The following is a 25,864-nucleotide window of genomic DNA, read 5'->3' as shown; positions in this document are numbered from 1 at the left end:
AATCATAAAAGTTTGTTGTTGCTTTTTTCTTGTAATCACTTATCGTTTGCATTCGTTAAATACAATTATTCAGCGAACTCTTTGCAGCTGGAAGGAAAGTAATGTGCCATACATCCTCCACAACGCGCATGCTTTCTGCATGCATCCAGTGAAATATTACTGTGAAAATAATAAAGGCAAAGCGATTTTGACTCCGCGCACGTTTTCCACATTTAAAAAATGCAATATTTATATGCCATGATTGCTGTTGTTGCGTTGGAAGGGTGTTTGCCAAATATGATTAGTGCTTTGAAATGCTTTATGTGCTCATTGTTTGCTTATTTACAAATACATATGTACATGCACACAAATTGAAATTGTGTAGGAAAATGGGGTCGTTAGGAAAGGGTTAGAGTTTTTGCAAAAAAGAAATTGACAGCGGAAGACACATTCAGAGCACTGTTTGACGCAGCTATCTAAAGGAGTTGCTGAGTCGTTTCGTGACCGTCGGCAAAACATGGATACGCTCTTACAAGCCAGAGATCAGAGAGATTGATTTTCGTCTGAATCTGCTCCAAAAGAAGTCGAAGACTGTTACAAGCCAGAGGCCAAAGAACAGCGGAGAGGTTGATTTTCCTCCGGTGAGTCTGCTCCAAAGAAGTCGAAGACTGTCCTATTGGCCAGTAAGGTGATGACCATAGTTTTCTGAGATCCACAAGGTGGGTGAATTAAGCTACGTCCACCAACCGTTATCTCAAGATTTGTCCTTGTACTACCTTGAAGAATTCAATAGCCGAAGAGAAATGTATTTCGAATATGGATCTTATCGTCCCATGGAGACCTCCTTAGTAGACTTCCACAAATATATTTTTCAGACCGGTAAAGAAGTTGGAAAATCGCTCGGTCAAATGTATTGATCTAAAAAAAGACTATACTGAGAAATAAATCGCAACTTTTCCCCAAATTGTCTTCTTTTCGTAGGCTAACCACTTATCGGTTAAAGGTCTTCTATGAACATTTGTGTTGTTGTTGTTGTTGTAGGGGCAGAATTCTGCCGAGTTGACAGTCCTTGACTGGATACAACTTTCGGGTCCGTTCCGCTTACGTAAATCCGGCTGTCGTGGGAACGATGAACCTTTGTGTCATTATAGTTGCTCAACACTGATTTTATTGTCATCCATTATTATCCGATATTTTTATAAAGCAGGGCAATAGTCCTTTCGTATTTATTCGTATGTGTTTTTTTTTTTAATAAAATACTTCTAATTCGATGATACGCTCAAAACCTCCTAAAATTGTCTCCGACTTTCAAAGTTCTAATGAACTTTTTCAGAGAGCCCCCGAAGCTCAGACATAAGAGATCGTCTGACAAGTTCTTTCGTCTCAAAATTAACGAATACATGACTGTGACTTATACTTATCAGAACAAATACTTAATTGGGTAGTTCCGTTGAGCAATCGGCCCACCCTTCCTTTATTGAGTACCGCATGGTCTAAGAACACTATGCAACGGTCGGGTTTTCTAAAGTTTACACCGACAATAATTCAAAGCATTACACCTCACCATTTAAGCTACTCATCCATCTTCGAACAATCGATTAATAACGTGGATGATCCGCTCTTACATGTGCAAAACCCCATCCTTATGTCTTATACCTTTCTTCATTGGATTAGGAACTATGTAGTTGCTAGAGACCAATACCAGCATGCATTCGTCTCAAAGAATGACATAAGCTAAGTTTACTGAGAACTTAAAGCAATATTCCTTGAATTTGAGAGCAAATGTCAATTTCCCTATCGGGTCTTCGCTCGTAGCACCCACTCACAAGTGCATATAGACTTAATGTTGTAAAACATACATACTTGTATGCACTTACCACACCATTGCCGCATTCAATTTGGCCTGTATGTAGGGAAAATCGCCTGAGGACTTGTATGAAATTCAATTCCGACCAAATTTTCGCGCATGAAATTCATCTGCCCTCAAGCGGAACATTTACACTGGCACCTCCGCTTTTGTATAACGCGCAATTGAGATATAAAGAGCGCTAGCAGCGAACTTCAGTCACTAGCAGGCAGCTTCCTTGCAGCAGCAGCAGCTGCGCGCCTTGCACGAAGTTCGGTGTGGAGTTCAACACCCACTAACGTCATAAATTTTCGCGCTTCTTTTGTTGCTTTCATATTCCTAAGAGCGCTTTAGCACTTCATACATTGCCAGCAACACATGCGTTCGAGTGCCCACATGATGCTCGACAGGATTGCTGTTTGCACTCGTATTGCGGTTTCTGGTGGCATTGCAGCTGCAGTTGCCATTCTGTATGCGCCATTGTTGCTTTTATTGCCGGCTTTTTGAATATTTCGATTTATTTGCTTGCGAGCATACAAATATCTCAATTACATTCCCGACGATATGCATTCCATATTGCCAGCCAGTTCACACATTGTCTGTGCGCCATGGCGTCTTGGCTTTGAGTTTTCAGTGGCGCTGAGATGATGGCTGATGCGAGCGGTTAAAGTGTGAGCGCCACAATTACATTGTGTTTTATGGCAAATCCTATTGTTATACCCAACGTACGCTAGAGGACTTACAGGAAACAGTGAACAGAAAAATATATTATAAACATATTAGCGGAGGATCTGAAAATCTCTTATTGATCGACTCAAGCATTTAGGTTGATATTTTGGAGATGATGGGTGCTGATACTAGACTCGTACCAAAGACTTGATTGCGCTGAAGTTTTGGCCTAGAGTCATCGTGTCTGCTTCTCCCGTTTTTGGAACTGAATGATTCTTCGGAAAACGCACCACGAGTAAATCGCCAGACATATTATCGAAGTCGTTAATAAAAAACTGTCAAACAGACACCAACTGACATATGGAGATCAAACGTCAGACGTCATAAAAAATATTGTACCCATCTAGGAAAAGCTATTTATCGAACCGCTTTGCATGCAGATTAAATGGACCAATCTTAATTAAATATAACCTTGATTTTATACAATCTTGTCATTGAATTTGACTCATTGAAATCTGAATATAATGAAAGAACACCTTTGTCCAAAACTTAAATATTCAAATACTTGAAATTCAAGTGTGATAATCTTAATCTTAAATATTCCACAACCGTTGTCATCTCATCTAATCTAAACATTCTGACATCTATGAGCCCATAATTAGGTAATATATAGCCTACTAGGGTCTGATGGATCTGCTTACATAGAAGATAAATTATATTATTTTTCTTGTGGAAGAATACCTAATGAAGCTACATAAACTCTCCTCTTTAATGTAATTTCAACTAAAAAATAGAGTCCACTTAAAAAATCTCGAAAGCCTATGATCCTGCCATTTGAAAGTAGTATATCTCTTGAGTTCACTTACTTCGGGAAGCTTAAGAATGTCTACATCAATGTCTTTTTACTTGGTTATTTTATATTTGTCCGATGTCGTTATACCGTCAGCAGGTACCGATAGGAGGCTAAGTGGATAGTTGGTCATCTAGCTTATCCGCAAGATTTCAATAATTTTAAAGGGATCCGATTGATGTTGCTGTTATTGTTATAGCGGCAAGAAATATTCCCTCAAGACATTTTGAGGAGCGCTGCGGAGTTAACGGAATTTGGATAGTTGTACATTTGGGTCCGCTCTGGTTACGCAGACCCGACAATCCTATGATTATTAGATGCTTCATCATTATGTTTACTGATTCGTATTTAGCCTAGTTGACAGTATGATTTTTAGAATAGACAAATAAAAACGGAATTCATCATCATGATTATTTGCCTTACTAATCTGATCTGGAGTAGACAGAACTTCAGAGATAGAGCAGTCTGTAAGGGCTTAGAGCATATACATACTTTGTTCATGATTTAATTAGCAAGTTTCAGTTCAAGTCTTGGAACAACAGACGCTCAGAACGATCATTTTTAACATATTTGAGGTACGCAGGGAAATTGTTTGTTAATAAATTAGAAACAACATCAATAAATCGTGACATCGTGAAAAACAAGCACCTGGAAATTGTAATTAAATTCCCCGGGTAAATGATATTTCAAAAAAACGTATTTTGCTATGTTGGTAGGACTGTCCTTAATTACTATGCCAAATATGAGCGCAATCTATCCACCAGTTTATTTACAGCAGCTGCTTAAACCGGTACACTTCAGTCGTGCGTTGCGATTTTTACAATGGTTAAATATATTGAACAAAGAATTTGTCTCAAGTTTTGTATTTCTAACCAAATTTCGTGTGCGAAATCCTTGCGAATGTTGGAAAAGGCTTACGATGGTTTAGTTTAATGAAAAACACAATACCACGAGTGATACAAAGCCTTCAAAGATGACCGAGAAATCGTTGAAGACATGCCTCGTTCTAGACGAGCTGCGTTCTCTTCAACCGATGAAAATATTAAAAAAGTGAAGGATATGTTGCTTGAAAGGCAAGGGTTAGAGAGATTATAAGAGAGCTCGATATCTCTCGCGAGTCCGTTCGAATGATTTTGGTCGATATTTTGGCTATGACAGGCATTCTCGCTCGACTCGTCTCGATAAAACTGATTTATTTTTCAAAAAGAATACCGCAAACAGGTCCTTTTATCCCTTGTTTGATCGTGGGAATCCGATCCCACATTCATGGAACTGCCGATCATGTCACATATGAGTTGAAACATTTGTCGAAAACGGCCGGAATTGTGAAAGAACAATTCATGGGTTTTACTCGATTCTAATGCACCGTCGCATCGAGCCACGATTGTGACTAAATTTAAAGCTAAAAACGCAATTAATACCACCGATCAACCAAATCTTTTCTTGTTCCCAAAACTGAAATGGCCGTTCCGTGGAATTCGCGGAAGGAGCTGAAGACCATTCCAAAAAGTGCTTAAGAAAAGTGTTTCGATGACTGGATAAATCGTTGGCATAAGTGCATTATATCGAATTTACATATGTATATTCATATTCTTCTGGTAGTATCATGGAAACATTGTATCCTGTTACCGACACGATATTCATATCTTTGGAAACACTTAGATTTATATTTTTGAAACTACAACAACAATAAAAGCTTATCAATTTAAGATAATAAAATATGCTAAGAGGAAATAATTGAAATTTTGCTGCTTGGGTGCGTGAGTTTGTTCAAGAAATGCTTGCCCTTACTGCTAAACGAACTCAGCCCCAATTCTTGTATCGCTATTTTACCATTTAATACTTGAGTTTGTGGATTTCCGCAGTACATGAAATTTTGTGCAACGCCAATTTTGCAGTCAAAGGAATCGTTTTAAAATTTTTAGAGTCAATATGCTTCTTGCGTAAATATTTTCCGCATTACTTTTAAGTTTTTCATGTTTTTGTTTTCCTTTTCGATTTTGCCTTTCTTTTTATGCACAAGTAAAACAAACAATTGATTGTTTCCGTAGAATCTGTTGCAATTACTATTGACTCTAACAGCATTGTTGTTATTGTACGATAATTGTTTTCATTGCTGCGTTGCGCCAATTGCTGCAGTGCATTTTTTCTGCTTCCTTTTTTTGCATGTATGTATGTGTATATGTGTATGTGCCGTTGAGTCGGCGTGTCAAAGCGATTTAACAGCGTCTCTTCGACTTTTGAATTTTTGTGTGTTTTATGCCGTTTCTTATTTTTGTGTTTGGTCGCCTTTTCGACTGTCTCGACGGGTGGCAGCGCTCTGCAAGTGCCGCCTTCACCGCCAACTGACTGACTACATGTGTTTTGTCCCGTCGTTCGTTGTAATATCCGCCGCAAAGCAGATTCGTATGTGAATTTTTTGGACTGTCTGTCCGTCCCTCAGCCAGTTTGATGCTTGTTTTTTGGCGTTGGTCAAATATTTTTTTTTTTTTGTTTTTAATAATCTGTACATTTATACACGAAACATGTCGCCATTAGCGAAGTTGGCGACAACATAGGCATCACAATTTACTGCTGCGTTTGTCATTTATTATTGTTCATCATTTAATGTTTTCCGCTTTTTGTAGACTTCTGATAAAAATGTTTAAGCAATTCCCAATAAAAAGTATTGATTTTCAACACTCGCAGATGGCTGAGTTCGTAACTACCTTTGGATGGGTCTTAAATTGTCAAACTAATTTTTTAAATGCTTTTTGCCATGCGAAAGTCGGTTTAAGCAATTCCCACTAACAAAAGATTTCAAATAATTGAATCCAATATCCCTCACAGGTGTAATCAGTGGTTCGTGTGCAAAACTCATTCAATTTTTAAACCTTTTTTTCTAACTACTAATTTGCGAATGTAGTGTCAAACCCTATCTCAAATAATCCTTACTAACGTTACTTAAGTTCCAAGTATTCGTTTATGGTTGGGTCTTATACTAGTCAAAACCATGAAAATTATAACCATAAACTCATATTACAAAGTATTGGAATGACTTTATCTTGCTCTCATTATCAACCCATAACAGAAAGTGTCTCTTACATGTTCGTCCAAATATTACAGCCCTAATTGCTCCCCCAACTCGTCAGCGGTGCGCCGAATACTCGTTTATGAGCGAACTTACTATTAGAAGACAAAATCTGACCCAGCTACGCCGACATATCCAATTTGAAGCTTTACAAAACTCTTGCAACGTGCCTCAACTCGGTAAAAACTACAAAAATATGTTAAAATTCTGCTCTTGAGCAGTCAAGAAACTGAATCTCCCATATGAAAACCAACTCCAACCGTTGGTGAAGCCTTCTTTTCGCGTTGAAATCGGACTCCAGTGACAAAAAGCAGCTTCAATCCTACAGTTTTTTAAAATAGTGTTTGATATTGGAAAATCATAAGTTTCGTTGAATCTTTTTCTTAGGATTACATACCTTGCCTAAACTAACGCGGACCTTCTCTGAGTTTAAATGAAAAACGGAGCAGATACTATATTTTCAAACCTAAAAAAAATAATCGAATGGATATAGGGTTATATATATATATAAATGAGCAGGATGATGAGAAGAGTTGAAATCAAGTGACTCTCTGTCTGTCCGTCCGTCCGTTCATTAATTTTACATTCAGTATAATATAAGAGGATTTTGCAGAAGCCGGCTTAAAAAGTGAATGATGAGCGCGGCATCGGCCACATTTCGGTGAAAAGCCATATCTCAGGATCTACTCGACCGTTATCGTCCAAACTTGATTCATAATATTATCTTAACAGTCATATGTTTCAATCCTCACTTCCAATGTGCAAAGGAAGCACCAATAAAGGTATCGGGAAAAGGCTTTGCGCGAATAGTGCCTCTAAGGTCTGCCATCCATATAACCAAAACTTGTCCAAATGGACCCCAGCGCCTACAGTTCACTTCTTATCGAAAGTATCGATCATTCTGTTGATATATAAATTCGGAGAGAATCCTTTCCTGATAATAGTGTGTCTGTTTGTCAAAAATGGGTGGATTTGGGTCAATACTTCCCTTAGCCCATATATGTATACCTAATATACAAATTTTCGAACTTCCAGGTGACTTTATACCGTATATATTGGTAAATAAGTGAGTTATCTTATTAAAATCGTTTTTCTAAAAACGCTTAATTTTTGTGCCTAAAATCGGATGAAAATTGCCCTAGACGCCATATAACTTATACCAAGACTTTTGAACATTCGGCTGATTTTTCTCCATATGATTGGTGATTGTAGTATGGGATTACCATACCGAAATCCAGGGAATATTTTTTTATTTAGTACATGGCATTATAATAGTATGTGTTACTAGCAAAAAATAGACTCCCATATACCACATATACAAGGTGCGTTCCAAAGTAAACAGGACTTAAAAAAACAGAACAAATGGTTTTTTCGGCAAAATCAATTGATTTTATTCAAAATAGTCACCTGCTTCAATACAGCTTTTTGCATGGGTCAAAAGCATGTCGAACGAGTGTTTTAGCTCGTTGGCCGGTATGGTCGCCAGTATGCCGGTGTAAGCCTTTTGAATGGACTCTACGTCTACATAACGCTTTCCTTTCATGGGCAAATGCAGTTTTCCGAAAAGGAAAAAGTCGCACGGTGCCATAACAGGTGAATACGGGGAGTGGTTAATGGTTAAAATGTGATTTTTGGTCAAATAATCGTCCTTCGAATGTTGGATTCTGAGCAATTTTTGGTCGACAGTCAATTTGTGCGGAACAAACCGTGCACACACCTTTCGTAAGCCAAAATGCTCAGTCAGAATGCAATAAATCGATGTTTTGGAGATGTACAATTGCAATTCCATGAATTTCAATGATGATTTCGGCTGATTTTTGATGAATTCACGCACAGTTTCGATGGAATTTCCGCTGATCACGGATTTTGATTGGCCCACATGTTGATCGTCATTTATGTCCTCACGACCACTTTGAAAACGTTAAAACCACTCGTGCACTCTGCTATGGGATAGGCAATCATCGCCATAAACTTGTTTCATCAATTGAAACGTTTCGGTAAAAGTGTTACCAATTTTAAAGCAAAATTTAATGTTGGCTCTTTGTTCGAAGCTCATTTTCGCACCGATAACACAAACATACTGACACTTAAAACACAACAACTTCACTTCCAATCAATGAAATGTCATGAAATTCTCACTGGACAATCGATAAAGATAGCAGATTCTAACGATTCTAACCAGTCGACATATAGATGGCCACCAGGGGTCGTGAGATTCAAAAAGTCCTGTTTACTTTGGAACGCACCTTGTAATATAGTGGAATATGTCGGTCAGTGTATGAGTTATACTTGTATCCGTATATTGTATATGTACTAATATAGTACAAGTATAATGTTATATAAAAAATTGTTTGGATTCCGATGCTCTGGTTGACATTTTACACCTTAAGGTATTTTTCTGGCTTTGATTCCTCCAAGTTGCAAGAGTATAAAACGTACGGTTGCACCTTATCCCTACCTTTCTTGTTTTTTTTTTGGTATTTGATTTTAAAATACATTTGGACCATTTAATGAACCACAACTGATCTTCTACAATTCTGAATTTCATTGTGGTTAAAACCCAAAGCTGAACTGAAGATAGATTCAAACTTCTCGAATATTCAGCTTCTACAGAAAATTTATAAACATATGTACATATCTCCATACTTTTATGTAAGTTAAAATTCTTGCGCGTCGCTTAAGCTCCGTTCGGTCACCGCCACCGCCATATGGTATTTACTTGAACTCTCCGTTGCATCACTGGCTTAGCCATACGCTAATGGAATCACTGCAATTAATTTTAAATTGATGTTTTGTGCAAATCAAGCGGTAATTTCCCACTTCCTTTTGTTCGCCGTGCGAGCGCAGCATCTCAACTTCGCTTCTTCGGCGGCTCAATTGCGGCGGCCGTCAATGCAATGAATGCAACTTGCAACAGCTGCATTGTGTTCGAGTTCGAATTTGCGCAGATTCTGCAAAATGACAGTGCAATTGCATTTGCAAGGCGTTAAATTGAGTTGAAAAATCAGCAACAATTTATTACAACAAACATATTATATGATGCGCCGCTGCAGCTGTGACTGGGGCTGATCGGAATGTGCCTGGTATCAGGGGTTCCAGAAGTCACAGCTACCATTGTCATTGCGCCATGAATTTGCAAATATTACACATGAGTTTGTGTATGAGTGTGTGTGTGTGTATGTGATTGTGTGAATGCATTAGCCTTTGGCTTGGTGGCGGAGTAGCGCGGTAACCGAACAGAAGACACCCCGCGCAAAAAACACTTCTTCGTCCTGTTTCAATTGCAAGCGGCACACCACACATACATATGTACATATCATTTAAGTCGGCGCAATATAATCATGCTTGTAAACTCCATGTGTTGGCAGCGGCTTCCCAGTTGGTTGACATCTGCATTGCTGCCCCGACGATGGCGGCAAACAATTGATAAGCGAAACTTATTTCTATTTGCTCTTGTAACTGTTGGCAATTGCCAGCACAGACTTGTTGTATTCGTTGTTGTAGCTTTTAAACTTTATCGGCCACTATATTCGTACAATGTTGTCATCTTCGAAGTAAGAACCCTGTAGGAAAATGCGAACCCCTATAAAGAATTTACAGTTCAATACAAATGGATATCTCTAATCCCCATGCTTTAACTGCGCAAGCACTTCGGATTAACTGCAATAACCTGAAGTCGCTGTCCCGAATATCGCTAGTTGAGCGACCTTAACTATGATACCGTTTTTAGCTTGCGTTATAACCCAGCATGTCGCAAATTTCATATGGAAGGTTTGGCGATCTGATTTTTCTGCTATTATCTCTTCAGAAGGCTCTATTTTCAGACCTCACTTTAGTTAAAGTTTCATTAAGCCAGGGCCAATATATAGCAGAAAGGCAAATTACAGAAAGGAATACCTTTTCAGCATTCTATTATCATTTCACGACTGTATCTTAGAGATGTAGTGTCTAGAGATACATACATATATAACTAACTACCGACACTAAATCATGAGCTCTCCTCCAAAATAGCTTTCTTAATCAGTCAAACCTCATTTTTCCTTATCTCAGCCTAAGCTGCTTATATGAAACCATTTGACAGAAGAAACTTAGCAGAGGATAAGGTTGTAAAACTCAAATTTGTATCTCAATTTAGCCTGAAGCCTCAAGGAATACTTGAACACAATGAACAACAAAGCGGCGGGGGCCGATGGAATGCCGGCCGAGCTATTCAAATACGGCGGCGAAGAACTGATAAGGAGCACGCATCAGCTTCTTTGTAGAATATGGTTGGACGAAAGCATGCCCGACGACTGAAATTTAAGTGTGCTCTGTCCAATCCACAACAGGGGAGACCGCACAATCTGCACCAAATACCGTGGGATAAGTCTCCTCAACATCGCATATAAAGTTCTATCGAGCATATTCATCAACAAACTGATTGAACCTTATCAGTGTGACTTTTGGCCTGGAAAATCAACAACTGACCAGATATTTACCATGCGCCAAATCTTGGAAAAGACCAGTGAAAAGAAGATCGACACACACTACCTTTTCTGAATTCAAAGCTGCTTTTGACAGCACGAAAAGGAGCTGCTTTAATGCCATTATTTCTGAATTTGGTATCCCCGCAAAACTAATACGGCTGTGTAAACTGACGTTGAGCAATAGCAAAAGCACCGTAAAGATCGGTAAGGACCTCTCCGAGCCGTACGATACCAACGGGATTTCAAACAAGGCGACCCCTTTTCGTGTGACTTCTTCAATCTACTGCTGGAAGAAAATAATTCGAGCTGCAGAGCTGAATAGAATGGTACAATCTTCTATAAGAGTGTACAGCTACAGGCAGACGACGATGATATTGATGTCATTGGCCTTAACAACCACTTAGTTGACAGTCATCACTTTGAAGTCGTAGATAATTTCGTCTATCTTGGAACCAGTATTAACACCAACAACAAAGCAGAATAACTCTTGCTACTTCGGACTGAGTAAGCAATTGAGAAGTAAAGTCTTCTGTCGACCAAAGATCAAAGACCAAACTCTATAAGTCACCCATTATTCCCGTCCTGCTATATGGTGTAGAGGCATGGACGATGACAATATCTGATGAGTCGACTTTACGAGTTTTAGAGAGGAATGTTCTGCGGGAGATTTATGGTCCTTTCCACATTGGTAAAGGCGAATATCGCATTCGATGGATCGATGAGCTGTACGGGATATACGACATTGACATAGTTCAGCGGCTACGCTGGCTAGGTCATCTTGTGCGAATGGACGAAAACACTCCAGCTCTAAAAGTATTCGAAGCAGTACCCGCCGGGAGAAGCAGAGGAACAGGAAGACCTCCACTCCGTTGGTGGAGAAGAACTTGGCTTCGCTTGGAATCTCCAATTGGCGCCACGTAGCGAAAAGCAGAAACGACTGGCGCGCTGTTGTAAATTCGGCTATAACCGCGTAAGCTGTGTCTACACCAATAAAAAAGAAGATTCCTGCATTCTCCTTGTCGAATGTGCTATTCGGATTAGGTATAGTCGATTATTACAGGGTCAACATTTCTATCTTATGAGCTGATTGATTAATTTAAATGCCAGCTATAGCAGTTTGTGATAGACTTTCCGATGGATTATCGCATAGACTAGATTCAGTACTTCGTCGTCACCACAAAGCCCAGGCCAATAGTCTCTGGAATCTGTTTTTGCTATACAATTTTGAATCTAATTTAATGAATTCGTCGACATTTTTAATTTTGTTGGTGGATTCTAAGTTTTCAGGTTCCACGAGGAATACTATCATGACTATCCATTGTTGCAACACCTTAAATTTTGGCTACAGGGTTCAATCTGTACACTTATGTATGTATATACATATGCACTTATGTATGTATGTATGCGCTTATTGTCAATGTACACAATGGAAGGTATGTGAGAGATGCGCGAATTGCGACACTTTCCGAGGAATGCATGCCACAGCCGTAATTGCTTGTTCGAATATGCGAGTGTTCAGCATACTTATTGTGGTATTTAAGTTGGCAAATAAAGTAAAGTACATTACAGTTGTTTGTTAAGAGAACATAAGAATGAAGAACAATGTACATCTGTAGATACATATCTATACACAAATGTATGTATACAGGTATATAGTAAATGGATATGCATTGAATCTTTCGGCGCTGACTCAAAGTGATATATTTAGTTCTCACCTTATTCTTCGATAAAGAGCACAACAACAGCAATATAACAGAATGTGTCACTATTTATTTAGATATATGTATACTGTTGCGGTCAAAAAACTTTTATTTTTTAATGTTGAAGGTTTGAAAAAAGAAAAAATAACGGTTTTTATTTACGTTTATATTTATTGCCAATATTTTAAAAATTTCTACAAACTTTATGATTACAAAAACTTTTAATTCTGTTGTATCACTTGATCAAAATTGACCCGGACTGAGAGGAAAAACTACATTTTCGCGTATTTTATTTAAAATTTTATTGTTGTCTTTAAAAATGACTTTTGAATAAATATCAGCTTGTCAACGCTTATTGCAATTTTCCACGCACTTGTTCTAAGCCTCGACTGGCATGGCCTTTAGTGCCTCCAACGAATTTTGGTTTTTTCGGTTTCGACTTATTGGTTCATTTTCAAAGCATCATTCTCCAAATTGTTGGACAATTTTGATGTCATATTCATACACAAACGTCAGTTCAACAGTAATTATACTTTTGATAATTGTGGGGCCATTAGCTGCCTCGTCAATCATCTATTTTGCGAGCTCTACTTGACGTTGTTTTTGCAAAAGATTCAGGTATTTTGGTACGAGTTTAGCTTTGACATGCTTCATACTCAAAACTTTAACAAAAATGTGTGGAGTCGATCTATAACAAATGTGGAAACACTCTGCTATCCCTCTGATGTCGACACGATGATATTCAAGCACTGTTCATATAAAAAACTTGACCGATTCTATCGTCTTTTACAGAGGCGAAGGCAAGTTTTCAATGGTTTCACGATCTTCAATGACTTCTTTTTGACACTAAAATGTTTATGTTCGTGATAAAGTAAACTCCTTTAAACACTTCTGCAACGCCAGTCAAACTTTTCGAATGCCAGAGACACACTTATTGACATAAAGAGAGCAAACTTCACACGAAAATCAAAGGATTTTTTACGAATCCAAAAAAAAATATTTACACCGAGTCAAATTTGATCAAGTGGAATTTTTAAGACCTGCTTTATAATATACTCACTTTTTTATTTTTATTTTTCAGGCGAAATTGCTAAATAAATTAGTGAAAATGGTTTAATTTTTGGATTACACAAATGGGGTAAGTGATACAAAATCAATTATATTGAAAGCTGAAGAGATTTCTCACAATTTTTTATAAGCTCACAGATTTTAAAACATTTATCAGTTTTGGTATTATATTACAGCGATCTATTGTGCTTGAGCATTTGAAAAACTTCTCGATTCACCTCTAGATGCTCTCCGTCATAACTATTTCTTAAATAAATCTCGCCTACTGCTATGAGATAACATTTTTGAATCCTTGAAACCGAATATTGCTTTGCCAACTAGATATACACATATAGTGATGCTATGCATATAGGTGTTTTTTTTTTTTGTTCTGGAAGGAGGAATCTTTATAGATTTTAATTGCCCGCTAAAGGTGCACTTTCTTTGGGACCACGCCCAAGCAGGACCTGCGGACTATGTACTAAACCTTGAACTCCGTCGTCATTGCTTGTATTCGGCCCACGGGACCGCCATTAGGCATTAAGTCGTGGGGCCAAGCTTAGCCGCTCAGCTCTTTAGTCACGCATTTTCGCCCTAAGTCCGGTTAATCCTTTGTTTTCGTTGCCAATCTTTCCTCCTTATCTCTTTCATAGCTACAGCTGCCCACATTCTCACTCTATACCAGACCATACCGATTGGATCATGTAAGGAACTATATTCTCCGGCGTCACTCAACCGTTTATCAGACCCTCTACTTCAAATCTCTCTTTTTCATACTTTGGGTAGGAAAAGAAGAAAGCCTACAGTTGGTATGATGGTATACTATATATGAATATACCACTCAAAGAGTCTTGAAAATTTAAATGGCGTGTGACCTGATATTATGAAAATAGTTCGCCAATTAATTTCGATGGCGCCTAATGCTGTCCTTGCTTTTGTGACTCTTCTAAGGTTAAGCCTTAAGCACAAGCCTTCCCAATAACACCTAAATAACTTTTGGGCTATTCATATGTGGTAGATGGAATGCGCCCTCCTCGGACTCAATAAATAGATGCGTCATTTTAATACACTATCGTCAGGCCTTTAAATCTTGCTATCACATTTCATCATTGTGTTCAAACCATTTATTGCCCTCAATGAAACTAGTATGTACTTATCTTCGTTAAGATTTTTGTAGTTAACATTCAAGATTTGCTACCTGATGGATTGCAAGAGTTCTATGTCGGGTTTAGAATCATTTCTTTACTCCCTTCGAGGTTTCAGCTGCAACAAATATTGTTACAGAACATTCCTATTTTTAAAGCATGTTCTCCTAATGACCAATGAGTCGTTATGGCAACTGTAAGTTTTCATATATGCTTTTCCTGGATCCATTTAACAAGCTCTTAGTTCTTGTCTTGTCGTCTTTAGGTCTTATTTCCTTGGCTATCTTGCATTTGGTTACAGATTCCCATCATTTCTGAGCTATTTATTTTGTATTGAGCACCCCCTTGATCGTTCCTAGCAGGCATCTCTGCTTCGAATTCGTTTAAATAGTCTCTTAACTTTTCCATCTCGTCTGCTTTTTTGTCGCCGAAAATGTTCATGTTCAATTGACCATGCTTGCCTTGAGCTTAAAGCCTTCCTACATTTCCTCCCGTAGTTATTTAGTAGAACTGCACAGACTTTCTCTATGTCTAGTACTTCTTCTACATCCCTACTACCCAGTCCATTTTAGATTCATCGCTAATATATTTAGATGTTATGTTTCTCCCTTACTTAACCTCTTCTCCACTATGATATTTCATAATATCCTTGCCTTTTCTGGTTCCTACCTTAATTTTGTTTTTAGTTGCATAATAGCTTCCTAAAATTAGCATTTATTCGTCTTCTGTGATATTTGTTAAGTACATAAAAAACTAAGCGCCACAATCCACAATCTAATTTAACTTTTTTACTCTTTTACAATTCAACATGGTTCCATTTAAAATCGAAACCCTCGCTTCGCAACTCTTATTCACATCTTAATTCAAGATCTTGACGCTGTACTTCCATCTTTCTTGTTTTCGCTTTTCTTATAAAATATTCGATCTCCCACTGAGTTTTAGAATCAGTTCTTTTCTAGTTTATTTAGTTTGGCCGCTTTGCTGTTGGTTTTAATAACGAGCAATTAGACACACTTAGAAAATGTCTTTAAAAAATTAGTTCTCCCACAATTATTTATTTACCTATTTTTTCTATTGTTTTTCTGAGGATCGTCATAGTGAGCTCTCGTTTCATTCATGCTTTTTTTGCCCATATGTACATTGTATGTATGTATTTCTTTATAATTGAAGAAAATGCAACACACAAGATTCAGCAGACCACAAAGTCAAAAGCAAACACTTCAGTGCCCACTTAAACACAAATGCTTCATTGCCTGCGCATACTCGTCACTCGTACTTTCATACCCATATGTAGCCGAAGAGTCCTTGTTGCATATACTTACATATGTTGCATACTCTTATACCCAGTAGAATAAATTTGGAATATGACAACAAAAGACCAACTTTGTTCAAAGTGATTGTGATAAAGGCAAAACTCAAAATTAGGTATTCTCTCAAAATCATATACAAAATTATTAATTTTTACAGCTAGGTAGTATGTAGTATCTTCTTCGCACTCTTGCTGTGCTTAGTAGTTGAAAGAACAGACTTATCATTAGACATCGAGTATTCTGAAGACGTAAATGATTCGTAAAGCTAGCAGGTATCGTGAGGTCAGAGAGAAAGATAATATAAATTTGTTGCTTGAGTATCGATCTTAAGTCCTATAAAGTTTGGGATATGTATCGACTGCATTCTTTACCCTCTCAAAAGAAAAGAGGTGCGTGTAAAACTTGATTTTTTCAAGCCATTTGCTCTTCCTGGCCCACTTCAATTATACCAGTAAACATGTTGTCGAACACCTTTAGGATAGAACATGTTATGTTGCATCTGGCAACTCACGTCTGTTTGACATTTATGATGTTCTACATAATCAGAACATTTTGACATACAAGCGGATTATTTCAGCTTCAGTGCATGAATGAACTGAAATCAATTTTTCACGATGAAGCGCCAGTGTTTATCAATGGAGTGGTGATTTCAATCGAGATCGTAGATCACTCCAAAAGGAATTTCGTGAAGGTCGTTCAAAATTATTTGAAATCCGGAAAATATTGTTGCTGTGCAGAAACTGATATTGTCATGTCTTCATGTGACCTATAGTGACATTGAGACAAATATAGACAGTTGAGGGACAGCCAATATTCAATATTATAGAAAGATTTGACTGTAAAAAAAATTTGTTCACGTTGGATTCCACTCACTAACTCAATTCAAACTCGTGTCGATTGGTCGAGAGAAATGTTAAAAAATACGATATCGGTGCTTCGAAGCACGTCTATGATATCGTGAGAGGTGATGAATCGTGGATTTACGCATATGAGATCGAAAGTAAACAGCAGTTGACTGTATGGGTGTTTCCAGATGATCCGAATTTAACAAAAGTTTTTGGCGGAGAAAGCACTTCCAGCCAAATGGTTGCCTGTTCTTTCGGAAAAACTGGACTATCGCAACCATATCAATAAAATAACAGCAACCATTTGTACGCCAGTCGTCTTTCGAAAAATTAGGAACACCAACCACCTAAAACAAATCACAAATCTTCATTACGACTACGACTGAAACAACTGCAATTTTGAACACTCAAAACATCGATTTGATAAATCATCCACTGTATAATACTGACTTGGGACCTAATGGCTTTTTCCCATACGTAAAAAAATAAATTAAGAGGTCAACGTTTTTCGATTCCTGGAGAGGCGGTTGATGCATTTAGAACGCATGTTTTGGAAATACTACAATCAGAGTGGGAACAAAATTCTAAGGATCACCCACTTCTTTTGGATTGAGACTACTCCATACTTATCAATGGCTCACTCAGTCCAAAAAAATGTAGACAAGACTAATTTTATACTGGACATTATTCTTTACCGACTCGCTAGTAATAAAGCCAAAAGATACTGAGGTTTGGAAGTTAGGATGTAGAGAACATAAGATGAATATAATGCTGCTTCCCATAGAACAAAGGATATCTCATTGTTCCGATTTCATTTCATTTACAACCAAAAAAAAAAAATATTCCCTGAAAACTTTGTTATCATGTCATCTCAAATTCCAAAGATAAAATCTAAAAGGGAAGATGTCTCTCAAACAAAAAGCCATAAAAACCCCACAATACCTTAATTTTAACCCGAACTGTTGATGACCCTGATCTTTGGTTTACGAGGTCTTTCGACAAGTTAATCTATAATATTTGAAAATGTTAAATTGTTTCTTTTGGTAAAAGCGAGGGAAATGTTCAAGATGTTTTATAAGAAAGATTGATAGTTTCTACCTTCATCTTTTCGATTTTAGTTCTTCTCATATATTTTCGTTGTTATCGCTTTTAATCCGAGGCTATGTTACTGTGATCTTTAGATCCGTAGCGAAACTTTTAGACTACACAAATACTTGTACTCTCGATGAGATATACGTAAACTCTCCAAAACAGGATTTCAACATACTCTCTCAAATTTCAAACAGTGGTCATTTATAAATGGGATCAGCTGCGCCACATATCTCCTTACTTTGTAACTACATCCATATAAAAACAAATCGGATTAAGAATTGCACCTTGAAGACAACGAATACCTACTGGGTTTCGGTTATGCTGCGTTCTGTGCGCAAGAATGAATGAAACTGCCACTTCTCAAGTGCAGTGGCACTTATGCAAAGCAAATATGCCTGAACGAATGCATCCTTCTCCGAAGTGGCAGTCGTTGCGCGTCGTTCTCAATGTTATTAAGTAAACCTAAACAGATGAGGCCTACCACTCATGCTGAGCATTGACTTTGCGGTACTAAAGATCATGTTTATCGAGTATGGGAAAGTAGCTGAGCGCATACTAGATTTTTACGCGAATACCTAAAAGAGACCCATGGCACACAGCCTTGAAAAGCCACATGCACGATTTCTGTGGAAAACACCAGCCGAACTGGCATAAAAAACAACAAATTTGGAATACAATAATAAAATTGAATTATGGCAGCTAATGCCTAGCGTTCTTATTTACCTCACTTCTGCCTTTATCTTATCGGCCACTCACCGTTATCAACGTGCCATTTTATTTACAAAAGCTGTAAAAGTACGCCATACATACATACTATGACCATTTGTGTGAGCTAAAATAATTTTCCACGAATTCGGTTTCGCGCTGAAATATGCTCACCAAGCTTGCTGACTTTTGCTGCAAAACATTCCGAGCTCTTAAGTATTTTATCTAATCTACTTTGTTGTATCAGCATTGCTTATCAGTCAGCAAAACGAAATCGCAGTGTAAATATTCTTAATGACTGTATATGACTGCAAATTTGATGCTCCCTCACCACGTCCCTACCTCTGCACCTCAGTGGGAGTACTCGAATCACAATGTAAATATTGATATGCAAAAATGTTGACGCGCATGAAAATAAGTATACAAACAACAATAATAAAAATATTAAAGATGAGTGTGGAATATAAATGGAAGTATGATGTGGTCACTTGGAGATAGCTTTCAGTTATTTTCAGCAATAAGTTTTGTACTAAAGTGTATATTTACATACTATGTTATGCAAATAATTGCGCAAATATGGGTGGTTTCCGTATTGAATTATATAGGGTGCTCCATTTCCCTACTTTTTTAGAGAAAAAATACAGAAACTTCAAGTTTAAGGAGGAATGTTTATTATCACTCGAAAGAAAATTATTTGGCATTTATTTTTTGAAGATTATCTCTTTCAAATGTTGGCTGCGGCTACGTCTCAGATGGTCCATCCGTTGAGTCTAATTTTCGATAACTCATTCAAGCATTTAGACTGGTAACTGGCGAATGACATGCGTGATGTTTTGCTTCAAGGATTGAATCGAAGCGGGATTGTACACAAAGACTTTAGACTTTACATATCACCACAGGAAAAAGTCTAACGGTGTGATATCACAAGATCTTGGGCCAATACCGGCCCAAAATATGAAATTATCTGCTCACCGAAGTGTTCTCTCTATAAATCCATTGAAAGACCGATGATTCCACCTGCCCACAAAGCGCTTCAAACCGTTATTTTTGTGGATGAAATAGCAGCACTTTAATCTCTACAGGTTGCTTTTCGTCCGAAATGCGGCAATTTTGTTTGTTTACATACCCATTGAGCCAGAAATGGGCCTCAAAACTGTTTCTGGGCCTGAACAAAATTTGGCTCAAAAACGTCGGATCTTCTTGGAATTTTTCAAGAGCCCATAGAGCGAAGCGATGTCGCTTGGGAAAGTCGAGCGGCTTCTGTTCTTGCACAAGCTGTATTTTGTACGCTTTCAATTTAAAAACGCGACGTAAAATGCGCCAAGTCATTCCATACGTAAGTCCGAGTTGCTACGAACGGCGTCGAGTCGACTCTCCACGGTCTTCGTGTACACTTTTAGCTACGGCTGCTATATTTTCTTCGCTGCGATTAGCACGCGCAGTTGATATGGACTAGTCCGGGTCAAATTTGATCTCGAGTTTATATTTATAATAAAAAATCTTAAATACGTCTTTGAATCTTTAAATGCTTAAAAGATTACAAATGGTTATTTCAGAAACAATAAGATGCAAAGCAATCGGATTTGCTACTCTCATCAAATTAGAGTTTGAGCTTTTGCCCATTAAAGTTTCTTGATATCAAGTACGAATAATTAAGTTAGGCCGCCACTAAAAGTTTAAAATTATTAGAACATACAGAATTTCAGACTAAGACCAAGATGTATACAAGGGAGTACCAAACTCCTCATTATAGACCTAAACCTAAGAAGTTTTTCAATTTTTTTAATTGGACCTGTCGAACAGGTTGGCTGATTATTATCTAAATTATCAGCAGAGACAACCAAGAATCGAGAAAGTATATCCCTATTTTTGAAAGAGATGTTATCTAAGAGAAGATGATTAATGTTCGTCATTATCATATCCTTCTTTATACCTTAAAGGGAAGCATTTCTATTAGTTTAACTACGTTATTAGATGAAGTCCAGCTCATTGTCTAAGGTTTAGGAATTGCAAAAGTCTCACAAAAAACATAGAGGATTGAAATTTCATTTACGACCAGCATCTATTCGACGAAATGTTAATTAATTTCCCGAAAATGTCTTGAAAGTATCTGAACATATATCCGCGATGGACTCCTAAACTACTGCACGGATTTTAGAAAAATTTAGCACACTGTGTCCAGTTCGACTCAACTTAGAAGATAGGATAATAAAAGCAATCCATAAATGAAATATAAAGTGAAAGCTCTATTAAATGGACGCTCTTTTAAGCGGACATCTCTATTAACTGGACAGAAAGGCTGCCTTAAGTTTGTTATTTTTTCCAATCAAATTTATTTGTATGAACATATTCACAATTAAACCTCAAGAACACCTTGGATTCTTATATCGACAAAAACGTTTTCGCCTTTATTCGGAAATAAAATTTTCACTGTATTGAATAGTTTATTAAATGAATAATAGTATAAAATGTATACCACAGCAACACGTGGCCGGATCCACTACTATAAACAATGTTTTTATCAGTCCGTCTGTGGTGTTTTTCTTTTGTCGGCCATCGAAGCTAGCGATATTATAATTTACTCAACCTTGTTGGTTCTAATTCTAGCTTAAACAAAATGTGAAATTATAGAAAAAGTTAATTTTAACGGCGATATTCTAAGGGCAGTCAAATCAAAGTTCTGGGGGTATTTCTGTTACGGAAGAGCTTCTCGGAAATTCATCAGCTCCTGACTATTTGCCGAAATATTCAGCGAAGGCCCTCTAAAGAAAGGTGTTATTAAATAGCTGAAGATAGCAGGTGAATGAACTAGTCCTAGGGACCATTTTTTGTCGGTTAATCAAGAATATCACCACAAATAAAGACAAGCTCGACTAAGTTTAGGTTAGATTATGTTAATCTGGTTGGCCAATAAGCCATGCATAGAGCAGTTTTGGTCTTTTGCGACACCAGTTGGAGCTCGATTGCTAGGTCCAAGAGAAGTAGTCATCTTTTAGGATGCCTGCGCTTGAAGCGAATTTTAACAGACGCTGCAGCCTATCGATAGTGAGTGCTCCAATATATCATACCGTGGAGACCCCATATGCTTACAGCGTAGTCTTGCCAATGCGGGACAAGTGCACAAGAAATGCTCCATTGTTTCCCTGGTGCACTGCTTTAGACATTGCCTGTCGTCTTCTCGATCTGTCAGCTGAATATGCAATTAATATATTTGACCAATGAATGTAGTATGATTTTGATGACAGAAATTTTATCATAGAAAAAACGCAATTCTTGTAAGAACCCCATCAGTTTTGCTATCTGGAACACGCCAATGAGATATTTGCTGGAATCGTTATGATGTAATAATTTAACCATGTAACTTTATGAGCAAGTTCGATCCCAACAAGACCCAAAAATACTGTATATATACCCAATATTTAGCTATTTCTTACAGTGTTTTGTCTGTGTAGTTCTTAAAAAGTTGTAAATGGCGAATGAGAACTCACTTAACTGTGTCATTTGCTGAAGTTTGCCAAAACAGACAGCGACTGAGAGTCATGTGAATGTGCCAAATAACACTTTTAATAGCTTCAGACTTGATAAGTTATCATTATGCCTTCTAATATGTCTTAATCCAACGCGTTTAGTGTACTCAAACAACAAAAAAAATTTGATAGCACACTGCGTGTATTCCAAGTTTCACCTCCACCATACTTAAATTGACTTTGATATTTATTCTCATTTGGCTTTTCGTTCTTTGGGATTATTTTTTGCAAAGAACCTGATAAATACCTCGTACATAGTGCAAATACAATAAATTACTAGAACAGCTGGAATGCACTTGAATAAATAGAATTATGGCTTTAGTTGACGATTGTCGACATTTGCATATATGTACATACATATATATATGTATATATCTGTATGTAAAGACATATGTATTTGCATACTAAAATTACTTGAGACTCAAGTCATATGACTCGCAGCTTTGGTTCAGCAGATGTGTTTGCTCATTAAAGTAGCGTTTTACCTTGAAATATACTAAATATATATACATAACTGTAATATATTTAAGTACATAGTACTATGTACATATATGCATGATATTTACTTTTTATTTTTACAACTTCTATATTAATTTTTGTAAACATTGTTTGTGATCTCCTTCAGCGTCCTTGTGCAGGTTCTGCTACCTTATTTAGCCTTCGTACTGTTGAAACATATGGCCTCAAACACCGCGTCATATTCCAATTTACGCACATTGGAGCCATATTGTTCTGGCAAATTAATAAAGTCGTCATTGCGATAAGAGTGTCATCAATTTTCGCGCACATTAAAGATATTCTCGTGCAATTCTAGCGGTTTCCTTGCTAACTTGGTAAATGTTTTGTCAACGATTTATAAATAAATAAATTTCACTTGCGTATATCGTTAATTTGGGGCTCTTGTTCGCGTACCCTTATCACAAATGTAATAGTTTTCGGCGTTTTGTTCAATATCGTTAGATAAAAATGACACAATCAGTGTGCCAATGCACATTTAAGTCCATAGGTGTGTATATTCAGCGAAGGTTCAAATATTTTCTGCTGAGTTATTATGGTAGGAGTCATTAGAAAGGCTTATTGTTGTCAGGCGGTTGGAAAAGAATAGCCACTCTACGTGCTCTCTATAACAAATTAACTTTGGATTTTGTATCGATTGTGCGGCACTGTTTCGTATTTTTGGTTGCTTCACTTCATTGATGTCGAAGTTTCAAATATTTCGAAAATCTAAATTACTAACTTATGTATAACTGTATCACCTAGTCCCAGAAATTCTGCATCAAAACATTCCTCTGTTTCAAGCAACAGTACTCAATAACTTTGAGAAAATAGATAATTCCACAATTTATTCAAAAAGCCACCAGCACTGCAGGTGTTTGAATTACTCCCCTTACTTGAGGTAATATTAATAAATTTTATATATGAAAACATCGTTAAATGATATTACAGGGTTTGTCAAGAAAGTAATAGGACTGAGTCGATTAAAAAAAAATCATTGAACCAATCGTTACAGTTCTTTAAAAACTTCCAAAATACGCTTCTTCTGCGTCGATGCAGCACTACCAGCGCGATTTACAACCATTGAAGGCGTTGCGGAAGGCATTCTCCCTAATAGCCTTGAGAACCGAGGTACATGCTGCTTGGATTCCCTCTGTCGTCTCAAAATGCTTGGCTTTCATCGGCCTTTTCAGGCAAGGAACCAAAAAAAAGTCCGGAGGCCACATCTGGGCTGTAGGACGGCTGTGGAAGGTATGGTAGCTGTTCACAAGAAAGGCAGTGTGATCCGGGGCGTTGTCGTGGTGCAACTTCCAATCGGCTGCGATGTCTTTGTGGTGGATATTTTTGATATCCGATTGACATCGTTTTCTTTGGATTTGCTCATTCTTGTCTTCACGAGCGACCTCTTCCCTGCCCTTCAAACTTGGCCTGTTGACGAAACACACCACTTTTGTCCAGCAACTTGATCACATCAAATTCTGTCGGACGATACCAAGTTTGATGTCAATCACGTACATCTGCTCTAACGAACGCTGCATTTTCGGCTTGCACCACTAACCGAAACACGTCGCGCGTGTGGAATCCTGACTCTCCAGGTACTCAGAGACAACTGACCAGCCGCTTGTTCGTTAGCTAGGGACGCCCTCTACCGAATCCAGTCGGTTCGCGCACGCTCCGAAGTACAGTCGCGGCGGAAGAAAATCATTGCTATTACTTTCCGGACAAACCATTTTTAGCCTTCAGCTAATTTCGTTGTTTTCGATTTCTGCACATTTTTGGAGCGCCATTATTTATAACCTAGATATAAGGTCATCAGTAGTGATGCATATTTTGCGTCTTCTATCCGTCATCTCTTTCAAAATATTCAGTTTTCGTGGAACGTAACTAAAATTGACAGGCTTTATATGCAAAATGTGTTGAGTCAATCCTTTAAAGATGGGGAAATTTTCTCCAATCTCTCTAATACCTACACCACGATTTTCAAGATCTTTTTCTGTAACTTTTTCGATGGCATCGTCATTAACAGAAGTGGAACCAACTTCACGACCTTCACTGAATGCTTTGGCTCACTTCAATTCTTGTGTTCGTGACAGAGTATTACCCCAAATCACTTTTCAATATTGATGACGATTCCTCAGCCGTAATTCCATTGAAACCATAAAAATCGTGGTTCAGTTTCATTTCCTTTGTAAAAACGCCAGACAAATGTAGTGATCACGAGGGTGAACCATTAATGATATCTTAGTGGAACTCACTAAAAATTTTATTGATGGTAGTTCAGGTTAGATCTCATGCTATAGAAAAGGGCATTTGTATATCACATAACTCCAGTTGAGTTCTAGTAGTAACATATTTTAGGCACGGTCACATTCCTTAAGAGTGGATATATAATATTATGTACACAACTCTTTGCTTTATAGGTATGGTGTTGAAATTATTGTGTGCTCTTCTGAATGAGTAAGTTGGCTTTTTTCTTGCTGTGTAAGTTGTAAGTGTTCACCGTAACTCGCTTAAGTATACCATTGATCCAATTATATTTACAACATTATAAAAAAAATTCAAAGACATCACCCGATGATGAAAAATATCAGACCTAGCACGCTTTTAGTTAAAGTTTTGAATGATCTTTAAGTCTAAACACCTTATTGACTATTAATTTCGATGTTGATGTCACAAAGAGACTCATTTTACTACACACATACACATGTTTATATGTATGTATAGATGCAACAGCCAATTCCAGCACAATACCTCCCATTCTATTCCAATAAATGTGCGACACGTTTCTTTCTGATTCATGTAGTTGTACTGAAAGAATGCAAAATCTTACAACTAATTTATTAAATTTAGATTTTAAAAGTCGATGTAGCAGAATTTACATTTAATAGCCCATTAAAATTGTGTAGCTCGAAATAAAAATGAGCATTTACATGCATTTCACATCATCCCCACAAGTGGCTATACATTAAATGTGTACAAGGGCGGGCCGTTAAGTACATAGCCGACAGAAGTTGGATGAAAATTTTGGAAAAATACTTCAACATAATCCTTTAGAGCTTGAGACATTTGATCTAGCTAACACAAAATAATCCTCAGTCGTAAGCGGCGAAATATGGAG

General features: G+C 37.5%; 2 protein-coding genes across 5 annotated transcripts in view; one reads left to right on the top strand and one right to left on the bottom strand.

Annotated features, from left to right (window-relative positions):
- LOC126762926 (dual specificity protein phosphatase 19) overlaps positions 1 to 25,864 on the top strand; it is a 168,564-nt gene that overhangs the window by 81,880 nt on the left and 60,820 nt on the right. For all 4 annotated transcript variants that reach the window (XR_007667533.1, XR_007667530.1, XR_007667532.1 and 1 more), the window contains one exon: positions 13,662 to 13,718. The gene's annotated coding sequence lies outside the window, so the exon portion shown is untranslated. The remainder of the gene's footprint in view (positions 1 to 13,661; positions 13,719 to 25,864) is intronic.
- The window catches only part of LOC126762922 (breast cancer anti-estrogen resistance protein 1), a 122,961-nt gene that overhangs the window by 79,831 nt on the left and 17,266 nt on the right, over positions 1 to 25,864 (bottom strand). The gene's annotated exons all lie outside the window — the stretch shown is intronic.

Source organism: Bactrocera neohumeralis, chromosome 6, assembly GCF_024586455.1.
Source record: "Bactrocera neohumeralis isolate Rockhampton chromosome 6, APGP_CSIRO_Bneo_wtdbg2-racon-allhic-juicebox.fasta_v2, whole genome shotgun sequence".
NCBI classification, from domain to species: Eukaryota; Metazoa; Arthropoda; class Insecta; order Diptera; family Tephritidae; genus Bactrocera; species Bactrocera neohumeralis.
The sequence above is the reverse complement of the archived record's forward strand: the minus strand, read 5'-3'. Positions and strand labels throughout refer to the sequence as shown.